At 43.2% G+C, this 17,996-nt stretch overlaps 1 pseudogene; it reads left to right on the top strand.

Annotated features, from left to right (window-relative positions):
- Positions 1–12,340, top strand: part of LOC129528664 (endogenous retrovirus group K member 7 Env polyprotein-like) — a 43,492-nt pseudogene extending 31,152 nt beyond the window's left edge.
- The last annotated feature ends 5,656 nt before the right edge of the window (positions 12,341–17,996 follow it).

The raw sequence follows: 17,996 nt of genomic DNA, 5'->3' as shown, positions 1-17,996 counted from the left end.
GGTTTCTTACCATTCCCAGAAGACACCTTGGAGATGTCATCAAACTACTCATCTAAGAAACCTATGTGTCTGAATGTTCCTTCACCTCTAACCTTCTGTGGGAGACTGGAGTTCATCTCTCCAAATAACAAGGGTCAAGGAATATGAGAGTCCAGGCGCTTTCTTCTTCAGAGATTCAGGGAAATGAAACAAAAAATTACCAAGGTGAAAAAATGAGAGGAAAACAAACAACAAAGATGCATGATTAAGCAAAAACTCACTTCTCTATTTACACACATACTTCTAACAGCATGTGTGTGGGCTTTTTTTCCAAACAGAGCAAGTCTCCAATTCTCTGGAGACACCACTGTCTATCCTACAATGAAATTCAGTTCTGATGCTGTCTAACTGGAGATAGCATCAGATCGCACAAGTTAAAGGTCTCACTCCCACAAGACTGTCTTCACTTCAGACACCAATGCAAGTCCCATGTGGCCACCTGTACTTCTGACTAATGGGCTATAAATCAGGGGTTCCTGTGACCTCCTCATCAGCTTTGTAATTTGCTAGAATGGCACACAGAACACAATAAATCACTTTGCTTTCATTTATTGGTTTATTCTAAAGAGTACATCTTAGGCCAGGCATGGTGCTTCACGCCAGTAATCCCAGCACTTTGAGAGTCTGAGGCTGGTGGATCACTTGAGGCCAGGATTTGGAGACCAGTCTGGCCAATGTGGCAAAACCCTGTCTCTACTAAAAACACAAGAATTAACCGGGTGTAGTGGCACATGCCAGTAATTCCAGCTACTGAGGAGGCTGAGGCACGAGAATCATTTGAACCCAGGAAGAAGAGGTTGTAGTCAGCCGAGATCATGCCACTGTACTCCAAGCCTGGGCAATAGAGTGAGACTCTGTCTCAAAAAAAGAGGAGAAAAGAATACAGCTCAAAAACAGTCAAAATAGATGCATAGGGCAAGTATATAGCAAGGGAGAGGTTGAGGTGGTACATGGAGCTTCCATGCTCTCTCTTCAGGCACTCAGCCTTCTGGCACCTCTATGTGTTCACCAACTCAAGAAGCTCATCTAATCTCATTTTTCAAGAGGGTTTTTTTTTTTTTTTAATAGGATCTCACTCTCTTCCCCAGTCTGGGGTGTAGTGGTGCAGTCACAGCTCACTGCAGCCTCAAACTCCTGGGCTCAAGTGATCCCCCCACCTCAGCCTCCTGAGTTGCTGGGACTGTAGGTACCTGGAACCATGCCTGGCTAATTTCTTTTCTTTTCTTTTCTTTTTCTTTTTCTGTTTTCTTTTTTCTTTTCTTTTCTTTTTTTTTTTTTTTTTGAGACAGGGTCTCATTCTATCACCCAGGCTGGAGTCTAGTGGCATGATCGCTGCTCACTGTAACCTCCACTTCCCTGGGCTCAAGGGATTCTCCAGCCTCAGCCTCCTAAGTAGTGGGGACTACAGGCGTGAGATACCATGCCCGACTAATTTTTTGTACAAACAGAGTTTCGCCATGTATCCCAGACTGGTTTCAAACTCCTGGGCTTAAAGCGATCTGCCCACCTTGGCCTCACAAAGTGCTGGGATGACAAGTGTGAGCCACCGTGCCTGGTCTCTAACTTTTTTTTTTTTAGACAGAGTCTCACCCTGTCCCTCAGGCTGGAGTGCACTGGCGGGATCTTGGCTCACTGCAACCTCCGCCTCCCAGGTTCAAGCAATTCAAGCAATTCTCCTGCCTCAGTCTCCTGAGTAGCTGGGGCTACAGGCACGCATCACCGTGCCTGGCTAATTTTTGTATTTTCAGTAGAGATAGAGTTTCACCATGTTGGCCAGGCTGGTCTCGAATTCCTGACTTTGAGATCCACCCACCTCGGCCTTCGAGAGTGCTGGGATTACAGGCATCAGCCACTGCACCCAGCCAACATTTTTTTATACAGCTCAATCTCCAGTCCCCACTTCCCCTTCCTGAAAGTCAATGGGTGGGGCTGAAAGCTCCAACCCTCTAGTCACTTGATTTTTTGGTGGTCAGCCCTAACCTGAGCCTATCAAGGGACCGCGCCCTAAATAACCTCACTAACATAAAATGAGATGTGATAAAAGGTGGCTCGCGCCTGCAATCCCAGCAATTTGGGAGGCCGAGGTGGGTGGATCATTTGAGGTCGGGAGTTCAGGACCAGCCTGGGCAACAAGGTGAAACCCCGCCTCTACTAAAAATACGAAAATTAGCCAGACGTGGTGGCAGGCGGCTGTAGTCCCAGCTACTTTGGAGGCTGGGGCAGGAGAATCTCTTGAATCCAGGAGGTGGAGGTTGCAGTGAGCTGAGATGGCGCCACTGCACTCCAGCCTGTGGGACAGAGTGAGACTGTGTCTCAAACCAAACCAAACAAACAAAAAAAGTGGTTTTTAGGCCGAGTGCAGTGGCTCATGCCTGTAATCCCTGCACTTTGGGAGGCCGAGGTGGGCAGATCACCTGAGTCAGGAGTTCAAGACCAGCCTGGCCAACATGGCGAAAACCCATCTTTACTAAAAATACAAAAATTAGCCCAGCAGGATGGCACATGCCTGTAGTCCCAGCTGCTCAGGAGACTGCGGCAGGAGAATCACTTGAACCCAGCAGATGGAGGTTGCAGTGAGCCGAGATCACACCACTGCACTTCATCCTGGGTGACAGAGCTAGACTCTGTCTCAAAACAAAAAAACAAAACAAACAAACAAAAAACAAAAACCTTGAGAGGTGAGGCAGATGCATGAGAGAGTACCCGTTATCCAATATCATTACCAAGATTAACCCCTTAACCTTCTGCTCCAGAGGGAGATAATTTGTGGGACCTGCAACACAGCTCTAAGGATTAGTTAATAGACAAAATTACAACAAATTTAGTTCAAATATCTTAATCTGAGAAGAGTTAAAGGTCTAAATCGGAGGAGATGGGCCCTTTCTGAGATTTTAAGCAACATCAGGACATTGTCCTCCGGCTGAAGCAACACAACCATGAAGACAAGTGGAGAGGCAGAAAACAGGAGTCAACTATTTTCTCTTTTCTCCCCGAATCACTATGCCAAAAGGATGTTTTCAGTGATAAAGTATAGTAAACATATGAAGCACATAAACCAAGAAGGAATTTACTATTACAAAAAGTTTTGCAAGGAGATAGAATCTGAGTCTAAATAAAAATTGGTTTTCATTTAAGCCCTTTGCTTCACCATCCTATTGGCTTTCTTCCAGGGGCTTCTTGAAAATGACCACAGAATGGCTGCCACTGTTCTGGACATCACATCAACGGGCCCTCCAGAGCCAGAAGGATGAAGATAAACAAAAAAACTGGCTTCATTCACATGCCTGTCTCATTTTATAAAGGAGGAAAACGTCGGCCAGCTGTGGTGGCTCACGCCTGTAATCCCAGCACTTTGGGAGGCCAAGGTGGGCGGATCACGAGGTCAGGAGATCGAGTCCATCCTGGCTAACACGGTGAAACCCCATCTCTACTAAAAATACAAAAGCAAAATTAGCCGGGCGTGGTGGCAGGCACCTCTAGTCCCAGATATTCGGGAGGCTGAGGTGGGAAAATGGCGTGTACCTGGGAGGTGGAGCTTGCAGTGAGCCGAGATCACGCCACTGCACTCCAGCCTGGGTGACAGAGTGAGACTCTGTCTCAAAAAAGAGGAAAACATCCCATCCTCCTTTATAAAGACTCCTTCAGAGTCTCTTCAGGACCTGTCCTTATCTTTCACCACTGAAACATGACATCCTTAGATCATTCCCTGGGCCAAAAATAAAAATATAAATGAGGTTGCTCATACCAAGTTGATGGTATTAAAAGGTGGAGGTTTTCAGTTATGATTGTTCTGCCCTCATAGGTAGGATGAGTGCCTTATAAGAGTCCTATAGGCACTTGTCTTTCCTTTTTACCATGTGAGGACTCAGAAAGCACTGTCTGTGAGTAATGGCCCTCACCAGATACTGCATCTGCTAGCACCTTGATCTTGGACTTTACAGCCCCCAGAACTGTGATCAATAAATTTATGGGATGTGTGTGTGTGTGTGTGTGTGTGTTGAGACAGAGCATCACTCTGTCACCCACGCTGGAGCGCAGTGGCGTGATCTCGGCCCATTGCAACCTCCATCTCCAGGGTTCAACCAATTCCCTTACCTCAGCCTCCCTGGTAGCTAGAACTACAGGTGAACCACCATGCCTGCTAATTTTTGTATTTTTGGGTAGAGACAGAGTTTCACCATGTTGGCCAGGCTGGTCTCAAACTTGTAACCTCAGGTGATTCACCCATCTCAGACTCTCAAAGTGCTGAGATTACAGGCATGAGCCCCCATGTCTGGCCTAAATTTATGTTGTTTACAAATTATCCAGCGTAATAAATTTTGTTATAGTACCTTGAATGGACTAAGAGACAAATTAAATGACTGTAATGTGTGTATCAAGTGAATCTTCTTAGAGGAGGTTGTCCTCAATGTAATGCTGCATCTGTGCTTATGGAGACGGTGGATGTCATTAAGCTCTTGTATGCAAAGCTTGTGTGTGATGCCAGAGCTATGAGGGTACCCCTAGGTAGCCTGGAAAGGTGTATTGTGTTTCTTCAGAGGTGGAGGCAACTGTAGCTGAGGGTCTGTAGAAATAAGCACTTAACAGAACATGCTAGCCAAATGAGTGAGAGCAAAATGTTTACCAGTTCTTGATTGAATAGTATTAGCAATTTTTAATAATATTAGATGTTAGATATGGGGGCCCTGATAGATGGGACTACAGCCTTAGTGCTGTAGTCATCCATCATAAGACATTCTTTATGATATTTTTTATTTTCAGATACGGGAACAAGAAGCACTTTGGGCTGTTAAGTGGAGATGCAATGTGGATAGTCACCCTTTTATTAATCACGTTTTGTTTAACAAATTTTAATTATTGAAGGCCATTATTTCACCCTACATTGGGCCATATTAACTATCTTAACTGGGGGACTAAGTGATCCCATTTTATCAAGCCGATCTCTAAGTGCAAACAATTTACTTTAATTTTAATGTATTATTTATTATGTCTACCTTCAACATATTCTGTTTTAGAGCAACCTATCTCCAACATAGGCTATTTTAGAACAATAGGTATGACTATGGGTAATTTAGGTAAGGCTGTAGTTAAAGCGAGTTATACTCATTTTTCAAAATTTTATATGTAGTTGCCTTCTCAAGACAATATGGGCAAAGTGAGTACATTTAGTGGGATCCTTGCAGGGAGCCGAAGACCCCATGGGATATGACTAACTCAGCATCCCACTGGAGGCTATATGATCAAACAGCAAACTGTTTATCATGGATGCAGGATGTGGGCAAACTCACGACTACTCCCACTGCCAGAAGGTTTGCTGAGGGCCATCGCTTCCTGGTGCCGAACTCCTTGTCCACTAGAGGCGAGGTGCCCCCTAACTCCTTCTTCCAGATATACTCTTTTGTCTCTTGTCTTTTATTCCCGTGTTCATCCCCCTTTTGTTCAGTCCACCAGGGATCGTGGCACATTACATAGCGGTGCCCCGAACAGCGACAGAATCAGGTGCTCTACAAGTGGCACTCAAACAGGCGACAGTCTGAACACGGGACTATGAGGATGTGAATGAAGAAGATCTCCTGGAACAGAGGAACTGAAATTGACAACGCAAATGGGGACCCTGGGATGAGTCAGCCGGCAGCGCACATGAGGTCAGTGCCTAAAGAGGTACTGGGATCAGTTCCTTAAAGAAGTACTGGGAATGGGAAGTTTTCTGAATCAGGGTAACATGGGGCAGAATTTGTCTACTGAAAAAAAAAATTATGTGCAGTTGCTTAGAGTTTTGTTGAAACAAACTGGTGCTCAGGTTAGTTCTCAGACATTAACTTAGCTGCTGCAGGAGGTTATTACGCATAACCCATGGTTTCCACAGGCAGCACCCTTGATGTGGAAAATTGGGACAGAGCGGAAGGATTAAAATGGGCTCATCAAAAAGGTCTTAAAATGGATCCTTCTGTTTTTTCCACTTGGAGTTTAGTTCGTACTGTACTTCTGCCATTATCTTCTTCTTATTCTGTGGGACAACAGGCTGAATCTAAAAATCTGAATCTGTTGTCCCACTCACAGCTCCAAATGAAAATAAAAAACAGGAGAGGGAGAATAAAAATTGGCCTATACCGCCTCCTCCAATTGCAGAAACATCTGTACTGCCTCCTTCAGTAGCAGAACTAGAGACCCCAGTACAAAGAATGTTACACTCTGCTGCCATAGCTGGAAAGCCCTTAGGACCTTGTGCTTTTCCTATTTCCATAAGGCCTGATCCAAACAATCCACAGCAGGTTATTCATGAACACACCCCACTAGAGTAAGTTGTTGAAGGAATTAAAAGCGAGAGCAGTAAATCATGGCATACAGAGCCCATTCACCTTAGGATTGCTAGAATCTGTGTTTGGTGCTATGCATCTTTTACCCTTTGATGTGAGACGCTTGGCACAAACTTGCTTGTCTGCTAGTGCATATCTGACATGGAATTTAAATTGGCAAGAAATGTGTGCAGACCAGGCTAAACAGAACCATGTTCCTGGACACGGAGACATTACAGAGGATATGCTATTAGGTCATGGCCCTTATTCAGACCTGGAAAGTCAAATGGCACTCCCAGACGCTGCTTATCAGCAGTGTGCACAGGCTGTTAAATGCACCTGGGCCACAATTCCTGAAGAGGGAGTCCCAATACAATCCTTTTTACTTATGCAAGGGTCACAGGAACCCTATGTGCAGTTTCTTACAAGATCACAAGAGGCAGTGAAGCGTCAGATTCCTCATAACCACGGCTGCAGAAATGCTAACCTTAACTCTAGCTTTTGAGGATGCAAACGCGGATTGTAAACATGCACTGGCACTGGTGAGGTGTATAAAAAACTTGGGAAATTTTCTCAGAGCTTGTCAAGATGTAGGAACTGAGCTTCATCACTTTGCAATATTAGCGCAAGCAGTGGCTAATTTAGCAGTTGACAAATCTAAAAGGAGCCAAGGGTCAAACCCTAAAGTGGGAAAATGTTATAATTGTGGAAAACCTGGACATTTTAAAAAGGAATGCCGCCAGATCTCAGGACAGAAAGGACCTTACAATGCAGTGCCCCACCCAGCAGAAAAAATGCCAGGACTTTGTCCTTGCGTAACAGAGGAAATAACTGGCCTAATCAGTGCCGCTCAAAATTTCATCAGAATGGCACCCCCCTGCTGGGAAATGAGATGGGGGCCTGGACCCAGGCCCCACAAACAGTGAGGGCATTCCCAGTCCAGACCTCAACCCCATTCCAGGCATGGGTTCCCAGAGGCACATTGATCCCCTTACCCCAGGAACACAAGGAGTGCAGGATTAGATCTCCCAGTCAAAGAATGGGTAATGTTAGTTGGGGCAGACAAACCCATGAAAGTTCCCACTGATATTTGGGGACCTTTACCAGCAGGATATGTGGAACTAATTTTAGGCAAAATCTGCCTTAACTTACAGGGCATTACTGTAGTCCCAGAAGTTGTTGACTCTGATTATGAAGAAGAAATTCAAGTAGTTTTAATGTCACAAGATCTTTGGGGTTTTGAGCTGGGACAATATACTGCTCAATTATTGCGTATTCCCTGGAAATCACACCCTTCTCCATGAAAGGAGAAATGAGAAAATAAAGAGGTTGGGAGCACAACTACATGGGAAATCTATCCCAACCCATAGCCTCTAATAGACCTACCTGTGTAGTACACATTAAAGGAAAGAAATTTTATGGGCTTATGGATACGGGAGCCGATGTGTCAGTCATATCTAAAGACAGTTGGCCCCCATCCTGGCCCTTGCAATTAACTTCTACATCCCTAGTGGGAGTAGGAACAGCTCAAAGTGTTCAACAGAGCACTGAGATTTTACCTTGTCTTGGTCCAGATGGACAGTCATGTACTTTTCAGTCTTATGTTGAAAATATAGCTATCAATTTATGGCGTTGAGACTTACTTATAACATGGAATATGAGACTTACAAATGAAAACTTTGATAACCCAGAATTTAAAATGTTGAAGAACATGGGATATCAGAGGGGAAAATGTTTAGGAAAATTTCTTCAAGGAAATCCTAACCCAATATCAGTAACTGGAAAAACAGATAGAAAAGGGCCAGGACGTCAGGATTTCTGATGAGGGTCATTGATATTTCTCCTCTGCCCGCTGCCTCACTGTTAGAATGTCTCAGTGACAAACCCGTGTGGGTGGATCAATGGCCCCTATCTCAGGAGAACCTGATGCAACTTCAGCAGCTAGTCAAGAACAATGGGATGCCGGACACATAAGCCTGGAATTCTCCAGTGTTTGTTATTCCAAAAAAGTCCGGGAGATGGCGACTACTACATGATTTAAGAGCTATTCATGTACACATAAAACTGATGGGTGCCTTACAAAAACTTTCACCATCTCCAGCGGCTATTCCAAGAGACTGGCCTGTTGTAGTAATAGATCTTAAGGATTGTTTCTTTACTACACCCTTACACGAGAAGGATAAGCCTTGATTTGCATTCTCTGTGCCTTCTATTAATCAAAGAGAACTTGTTTCTCATTATCAATGGAGAGTTTTACCCCAAGGCATGCTTATCAGTCCTATGCTATGTCAGCATTTTGTAGGACAGGCATTAAAGAAGCCTCGGAATATGTTTCCTACTGCTTACATCATTCATTATATGGATGATATTCTTTTGGCTGCTCCTACAGATCAAAACCTATATCAGTTATTCAGAGAAACAAAGCAGGCTTTGACTAAATGGAATCTCAAAATAGCTCCAGAAAAGGTACAAACAACTTCCCCATACCAGTACTTAGGAACTATTGTTACAGAGAGAAGTGTATGGACTCAGAAAGTAGTTCTCCATAAGGACAGGTTATAGACTTTAAATGATTTTCAGCAATTATTAGGAGATATTAATTGGCCACGACCGATGTTAGGTATTGCTACCTATCAACTTACACATATTTACCAAACCCTGCAAGGAGATTCTTCTTTAAATTCCCTGCGGCAACTAACTAAAGAGGCAGAAGCCGAATTACAGCTTGTAGAGCAAATGTTGCAGCAGAGACATGCCTCATGGCTACAACCACAAAAACCTTTGCTTTTGTTTATTCTTCCTACCCCCTACTCTCCAACAGGACTTTTGGGACAGTTTATAGACTAGTCTGTAACGGTAATAGAATGGTTCTTTCTATCTAATCAAACAGTCAAAACCTTGCAAGTTTATCTTTCTTTAATTACACAAATTGTGACTATGGGCAGGAATAGGTCACAAATGCTTACAGGATATGATCCTGACAAAATTATTGTTCCTTTAGACTCTCAGCAACAAGCTGCAGCTTGGGAAATGTCGACTGCCTGGCAAACTGCTTTCGCAGACTTCATGGGCGCGAGAGATAACCACTACTCTCAGACAAAATTTTACAGTTTTATAAAATCCATTCTTTCATTCTTCCTGTGATTACTCATCACAAACCTATTCCAGGTGGACAGACATTATTTTACTGATGGCTCTTCCAAAGGTCATGCCGCCATCTATGGACCAAAACATACTCAAACAGTAAGGATCTCTGGGGTTTCAGGTCAATGCTCAGAGCTAGTTGCAGTCAGCTGTGAGGTTACAGCTCACAGCTTCAGATCCTATCAACTGCAGGGAGCCAAAGGCCCATGGGACGTGACCAACTCAGCATTCCACTGGAGGCTATATGATCAAACAGCAAACTGTTTATCATGAATGCAGGATGTGGCAAACTCACACTGCCCTGCCACCAAAAGGTTTGTGGAGGGCCTCACTCCCTGGCTCCTTGAAGTTATCTATTGAGAGTTATCTATTGAGAAATCTAGCGCCTACTGTTTTAAGAATGCAGTCTTGCAAGCCTGCTGTGAATCAGGCTGCTAGCCAGCAACCACCCCCCCCACTTCCTGCTATCTCTTTTGCCTGATAAATACGGAGGGCTGTGTAAAGCTCAGGGCCATTGTCCACTAGAGGCGAGCTGCCCCCTGACCGCTTCTTCCAAATATACTCTTTTATCTCTTGTCTTTTATTCCCACGCTTGTCCCCTTTGTTCAGTCCATCAGGGATCATCCAGGCTACAATCAACATTGTCAACCATAAAGACAGGTTACAGACTTTAAATGATTTTCAGCAATTATTAGGAGATATTAATTGGCTACGCCCGATGTTGGGTATTGCTACCTATCAACTTACACATCTTTACCAAACCCTGCAAGGAGATTCTTCTTGTTCAGCTTACGTTGTAAATTTAGCCATTCGCATAGAAACTGCTACAGTTAAAAGTACACTAGACCCAGAACTGCTTAATTTGTTTCACTTATTCTCATATGCTGCATGGTACATGCCAAACAGGTGAGACAGCTGGTCATGTACAGCGACATTGTCTGTCATCATTTGCTCATATGGGAATACCTAAACAATTAAAAATTGACAATGGACCTGCTTATACTAGACATGCTTTTCAAAATTTCCTACAGCTTTGGGCTATAACCCATAAAACAGGAATTCTTTATAATCCTAGAGGACAAGGCATTATAGAATGGGCACATCAAACATTACAACGCATGTTGAAAAGACAGAAAGGGGGTATAGGAGGCCAACTACCACCTCAATCAAAACTACATTTAGCCTTATTTACTTTAAAATTTTTGACTCCTGGTACGGATGGTAAGACTCCAGCAGAAAGACATTGGCAAGTGTTAGAGGAAAAGAGGAAAGTTTATCTGAAAGTGTTATGGAAATCCCCAGAAGAAGGACAATGGAAAGGCCCAGTGGATTTACTGACATGGGGAAGAGGGTATGCTTGTGTGTTTACAGGAGATGGACGAGCCATGTGGGTGCCCTCAAGGTGCTTGCAACCCTGGAATGGGAGACTGGAGAAACACGGGGTGGCCAACCATGGGCCCGGTCCCTCCGGTATGAGCCATGAGTCAGCTGAGCCTGAGTGCAAAGATGGAGAGAAGGCCGACTGGAGTCACGACACAGTCTTAATGTTACATTTGTAAAGAATATAACCACTCAATTTGTGGTTTGTGTTTTTAATCCTTATGTCTTTTTGGCAGCTCAGAAGGACCAGCTCCAGGTAAACAATACCCAATTGACCTGTAAATCTTGCCAGTTATATCACTGCATTAATTATAGCACATTGCGAACACATAATATCTCGACTTTGATGATTTTAGGTTGCATCCCTGGGCTAGGGATTCCTGTTAATCTGTCCGAGGCTTGGGCTGCCACACCTGCTTTGCATTTTGTGAAACTTCTTCTACCTCAGGTTACTCATTGTGCCCGTAGAGCCTTAGGCATGATAATTTTTGCTATCGTTTCCTTGGTCACACTAATAACTTCTGTTGTGATGTCCTCTGTAACTTTGCATAGTTCTGTTCAAACGGCTCAGTACGTAGAGAATTGGACACGTACAGCCAACCAAACGAGGCTACTTCAGAATAAAATTAACACTGAGCTACAAACTGAAGTGGCAATGTTGAAATCCACGGTTTTGTGGTTAGGGGAACAACTACAAAGCTTGCAGTTGCAGCAGCAATTGCGCTGTCATTTTAATCACACTCGTATTTGTGTAACCAACTTAGAATATAACGAAAGTGAGTATCCGTGGGACCTTGTGAAAGCCCATTTGCAAGGAGCTTTCACATCCAACATCACCTTTGATATTAGTGAATTACAAAACAAAATTCTTGATTTAAATAGGCAAACTCAAGAATTTCAGCCTTGTTTAGAAGATTGGACTGAATTCCAGGAAGGCCTGGAGAGCCTCAACCCTTGGACCTATCTAAAGTACCACAGTAACATCTTATATGTAGTTCTTGGAGTAATGTTGTTTTGTCTCTGTCTTCTGTTTATAGTCTGTAAAATCGGATGGACCGCCAATCGGAGAATGAGAGCTGCCCAGCCTGGTCTTACATTCTTTCAATTAATTCATAAACAGGGGGATATGCAGGGAGCCGAAGGCCCATGGGACGTGACCAACTCAGCATTCCACTGGAGGCTATATGATCAAACAGCAAACTGTTTATCATGAATACAGGATGTGAGCAAACTCACGACTGTGCCTGCCGCCAGAAGGTTTGCTGAGGGCAATCGCTTCCTGACGCCAAGCTCTTTGAAGTTATCTACTGGAACATCTAGAGAATGCAGTCTTGCAAGCCTACTCTGGACCAACCAACTGACCTCTTCTTCCACCCCCCTTCTCACTATCGCTTTTGTCTAATAAATACAGAGGGCCGTGTAAAGCTCAGGGCCTTGTCCACTAGAGGCAAGGTGCCCCCGGACCCCTTCTTCCAAATATACTCTTTTGTCTCTTGTCTTTTGTTCCAGCGTTCACCCCACTTTGTTCAGTCCACCAGGGATCATGGCAGGTTACATAGTGGCGCCCCGAACAGAGACAGAATCGGGTGCTCGATAGATCCTCATATATAACTATAATTTGAGCCCCATTGTAAAGTCCATAAATTTTTGTCAATTTGAGCATTTTTGCTGTTGTTGAAGTTAAGTTAGGACCTATGTTGTAAAGACACAAAACCAAATCAGTGCCTTTTTATCCTTTAGTTACATAAATTTTTTGGTATAAAAATTAATATATGAATTTTGAATTCCCAATCAAATCAAATTGTAAAACTTTGTTTTGATGCAGTTATATATTAAATGTACATAATTCACCTATTTGTCATATGTTTACATTAAAATATTATATACATATATACATATGATGTATTTAATTTCCTTTTTATCACCCTCCCATTAGAAGTTTGTTCATAAATCAGTAAGTATTCTAGGACTAGGATTATGTTTCCTAGACCTGGATTCTGCTCAGTACTTAAATTTAAAGTTCCTCTTTTTTTTTCTTGGACTTGTGACTGTGGTGTAGAACTGGAAACTGTGTCAAGGGTTACTGAGCCCTGAGCCTCGTATGAGAAAATTAAGCTTGTATTTAGACTGGATGCCGAGGCAACAGACCCTTATAAGCATTCACTGCAGTGAAGAAGGGTGATGAATGTTGGTTAGGCAGCTGTCAGTCTTGGCCAGAATTATGCCTTCGGGTACTCAAGATCCCTTTACACTCTTCCTCCAAATAGAAGAAGTAGAGCCATCCTTCCCAAGGATGAGATCCCCAACGTTTTATGTTGAAGTTTCTTTGTGATAAGTGTCCCATAACTTAAAAGAATACTCAGCTTCAAAGCCCCAATATACCACGATGCAATGAGAATTGGGAATCCACAATGGAAACTCCTAATGAGGAAAAGAAAAAAGGGAGATGTAGCGGACACTGTTCTACTGCAATTAACCAAGGCCAGTGGGAAGGAAAGGTAAGAATCCCCTGTCCTGGCAGTAGAGGGAGTCTATTAATTAGCCCATCTGGAAGCCCTGGCTCTCCTATCTACAGGTCTCACGCTGTCCTTCGTGGCTCCTGACTTTCTATCTTGCATTTTTTTCATTGTTCCTCATTTTCTATGGCCACAACTTAGTTGGGCATTAAAGAATATACATTTTTTTTTTTTTGGAAATTGAAAGCATTTATAGGAGTCAAAAGTGTGAACGAAATGGTCAAACTGCTCTGCCTTGGAAATGCACAGAACTCTAGAGAAGACGAGAAGAATGAGTAAAGCAGTGGAGTGAGAGAGGACATTGATAACAGGACTCCTTGATATTCATGTTGAGTGGTGTCTTTTGCCAGTGCATCAGGAAAGTATGTTACACAATACAAAACTGACAATTTCTGAGTGTTTGTGTGGAGAAAGCAAGGTAAAGGGCTGAGTTATGAGTTTATTTATTTAAATACAAAGTCATTAGGCAGTTGTTAGCGAGAGTACTCTATTGAAGTGGAAACTCAAAATTTAAGGTGTTCATGAAAATGGAAGCCACCTGGGAATTTATAAATATTGTGCACATGAGGATGAGAATTTACTAGACATGACTTGGTTCACGTTATTTTAATTTTAATTAATTTAATTTAATAAAATAATTTGTAACAGATAATTTTAATTAGACATCAAATGTTTCTCACTTAAATATCTAGGTGACACTATTTATTGATTCATTAATTCAGTATTTATTGAGTGCCTACCACATGTCAGACACTATTTTACACATAGAGGGTGAGGATTCATCTGTAAGCAATACAGACCACAATCCCTGCCCTCAGATAGCTTACATTCTTATTATATGAAAGGAACCATATGAAGTTTGTATACAGTTGTATACAATAAAATAATTAATTTGTAATGATGTAAATGAAAGAATAAAAATAATCATGTTAATATTGGCAGATATTACATTTGAAAACATTTAACATCCATTCATAATTTAAGCAATAGAAGAAGAAAACTCTTAAAAAGTAAGAATAGAGGACACCTTCAACAGTCTGATTAAAAAGAGAAAGATACAAAAAGGTGACAGCAAACATTACACTTAAGGGTAAAGTAATTAAATTTTCCCTTTAATATATACTATCTCATCCAAGCCTTACAAATCCCCACCACTCTTTCTGTTTTCTTGTAGTTTTTTTCCACTTCCACTTACCCCAGGGTACAGGCTGAGGTCCAGAAATTAGAAATGACACCCGCAATAGCCTCATTTTCTATTTCTTACTCTCAAATTGGGGGGCATGGAAGTATTTTTTCCTGATTAAAAACTTGATCCACTCATCCTTGAATGGCTTAATATGACTCAAGGGTAGATAAAGCTGGGACTGGCATGACGGTAGGATGAGAAAGAGCTAAAAAATATCCCTGACCCCCTCCTCACATTGCCTGTACCTCTACCTCTGCAGGAGGTGAAGCAGTGTTGGTAGCTCTGTCACTGGTCTGGGCTGAAGGGCTGAGGCAGCCCTCAACAGCCCATCTGCTGTAGTCATCCATCGTAAGGCATTTTTACGAATTTTTTTTTTTTTTCAGATTTGGGAACAGGAAGAACTTTTGGGTTGCTAAATGGAGATGTGGTGTCGATAATCACGCTTTTATTAATTCAGTTTTATATAATAAATTTTAATCCTTGAAGGTGCTGTTTCAACTTCTATTGGGCCGTAATAAATTATCTTAACTGGGGGACTAAGGGGCCCCATTTGATCAAGCCAATTTGTAAGTGCCAAAAGATTACTTTAATTTTAATTTGTTATTAATTGTGTCACAGAATCTATGTCCAACATAGGATATTTTAGAGCAATGACTGTATGACTATGGGAAATTTAGGCGACGCTACAGATAAAGTGAGGTCTACTCATTTTTTAAAATTTTAGTTACCTTCTCAAGATTATGGGGGTAGAGTAAGTAAATTTAATGAGATCCCTATGTATAACTATAATTTGAATCCCACTATTAAGTCCATAAATTTTTGTCAATTCGTGCAGCTGGAGTGCAGTAGCACAATCTCGGCTCATCGCAACCTCCACCTCCCAGGTTCAAGCAATTCTCCTGCCTCAGCCTCCTGAGTAGCTGGGATTACAGGCACCCAGCATCACGCCCGGCTAATTTCTGTACTTTTAGTAGAGATGGGGTTTCACCATGTTGGCCAGGCTGATCTTGAACTCTTGACCTCAGGTGATCTGCCCACCTCGGCCTCCTAAAGTGCTGGGATTACGGGCGTGAGCCACCGCGTCCGGCCACTAATGTTAGAAGTTAAGTTAGAACCTATATTGTAGAGGAACAAAAGCCAATCAGTGTCCTTTTTGTCTTTTTTTACATAAACTTTTACTACAAAAATTAATATATGGATTTTGAATTTCCAGTCAAACCAAATTGTAAAAGTGTTTCAATTTGGTTATATATTATGCATACATAATTTATCTATTATATATTTACATTAAAATATATGCATATATAATGGATTTAATTTCCTTTTGTCACCCCCATATCTAGAAGTTTCTTCATAAATTAATAAATAATCTAGGGCCAGCATTATGTTTGCTAGACCTGGTTTTGGCTCAATACTTAAAAGTTTCTGTCTTTTTTCTTGGACTTGTAACTGCCTAGAGCATCAGTCTCTCTGTTATTTTTTTCTATTTTCTTTTTTCCCCCATCAGTCTTTTAGCCACTTGAAGCCAAAATTCTTAGTTTCTGTCCTAGTTGATAAGAGTAAAAGGGGAAGGAGGAAAAGGGCCTGGTGCCACTGGACAGTCACCTCTCTCTGGGAAGGACCCATTACAAGACAATGAGTCCCTCTCCTCTCTTTTTTTTCTATTTCACATAAAATCTTTAAAGTGACTTGCATTTCTAGGCATCTAATATTTATATACTTTTTATTTCCTAACCTCACTCTCTGGATGTTTACTGGACAAGGTCCCAGTGGTATGGAGTAGCACTCTGCTGTTTTCACTTTACACATTGTTACCAAAAAAGAAAAAAAAAATGGTATTGAGAGTTAGTCCAAACTGCACCACTTTGTAAGCCCCCCACCATTTTGCAGACTTTGGTCAAAGTGAAACATTCCATGGGGTTTCGGGCCATGAGAAACATCCTGCCCAACCACCTGACCACAAGGCACACGAACATCCTTATCACACTCTGCCGGGCAAAGGCCCAAGGAACATCACTATCACATTGTGCAGGAACAAGTGCCAAACCGCCTCATCATGGGAACATGTTATCAACATTTTCCCAGGCAACGGGCCATGCTCCACTTCCAGACCTCTCCCACCCAGGCCTGTAATTGCCCCAGCCTGTAAGCAGTGGTGGCACTGGCACCTCTGCAGGTTTATACTGGACATAAATGCCTGCATTTGCTGTTGAGACACTGTGTCTTTGTGTGTCTTTCTTTAATCTCACTTTCTCTTCAAAACTGAACAATGAGCTCCACTCGCACTGGCCTTGTAGGCAGCCACTTTTCTTTCCAGGGTGATCTGATCGACCTCTGAGGGGCTGGGAGAACGAGAAATGATAGCACCAAGGAATGCAGCAACCAAGGAGGCGCTGGCCTCAGCAGCACCTGCTCTTGCAAGGTGCCCTGGGGACTCAGGTGCAGTTGCCGTGTCACAGGTTAGAGTTAGGCGACTGGATCCTTTCACCCAGCTCCCCTTCACTGACACACTGAAGCCAGCATTCTGTCATCCTCTTCAACTTCACTATGGGGGAATCGCTGCTCCCCAGGAGCCTGGTGGCCCATGGCCCTATCATCAGCAAGATGGAGGTAGAGCTGAGGATCGAGCCATGGGCTACCGGGTGGCCAGCTCAGCATCCTGGCCAGCTCTCTCTGGCTGGAGGCCAGTACTTTGCTACTTAGAGCCAATACAGGCCAGACCACTACCGAGGCCCTAGGTCACCAGAGAAGCATGTATGGCTCAAGGGGCAACATGCCCTCCAGTAGTGGCCCCCTGTCAGGGGCCTGATCCCAGAAAGGGTTTCTGATGTCCCACAGGGAAACACCCTCATTACAATAGGATCTGTCCTCCTGCAGCTGCTGGGGAGCCTGGAGCCTCAAAGAGCCATCCACGGTCACTGGAATTTCTGGAGAATCTCCAAGTTAACTGCTGAGGACAGCAGTACTAAGCTGCACGAAGCAGCAAAATCGAGCACCAGCAAGCAGTAGTGCCTTCTGGGCCAGACCGACTGGGCTGTCTGATGCAGGAAGTGCGTGAGTCATCCACACACACAGACATTGGGATTGTGTCCAAGACACAGCCAAAAGCCTGCCTGCTATGCCAGTGGTATTAAATGAAGCTCTTCAAGTTTCTCTATCAACTCAGCTGCTAGTGACCATCCTCAGCAGCCACCAGAGGTCAGGACAAAAGAACATCAAGAGGGGATCCAACTGCCCAGGTCGCTTTCGGGCAACCTCACATCGTGGGTTGGATTGTGGGTGCGGCTTCAATGAGGTGACGACAGTGTTAAAGTTCGAGAGGTTTTAGTATTCACAGACCCCGGGAGGTACATGAGACATCTGGAGGCCACACTCAGAGGAGCAAGAAGACAGGCAGAAAGAGAGCTGACGGGGGTGGCAACTGGCAGTGGGAGT

The sequence above is a fragment of the Gorilla gorilla genome, chromosome 20 (assembly GCF_029281585.2).
Source record: "Gorilla gorilla gorilla isolate KB3781 chromosome 20, NHGRI_mGorGor1-v2.1_pri, whole genome shotgun sequence".
NCBI lineage: Eukaryota > Metazoa > Chordata > Mammalia > Primates > Hominidae > Gorilla > Gorilla gorilla.
This window is presented reverse-complemented; position numbering and strand designations above follow the sequence as displayed.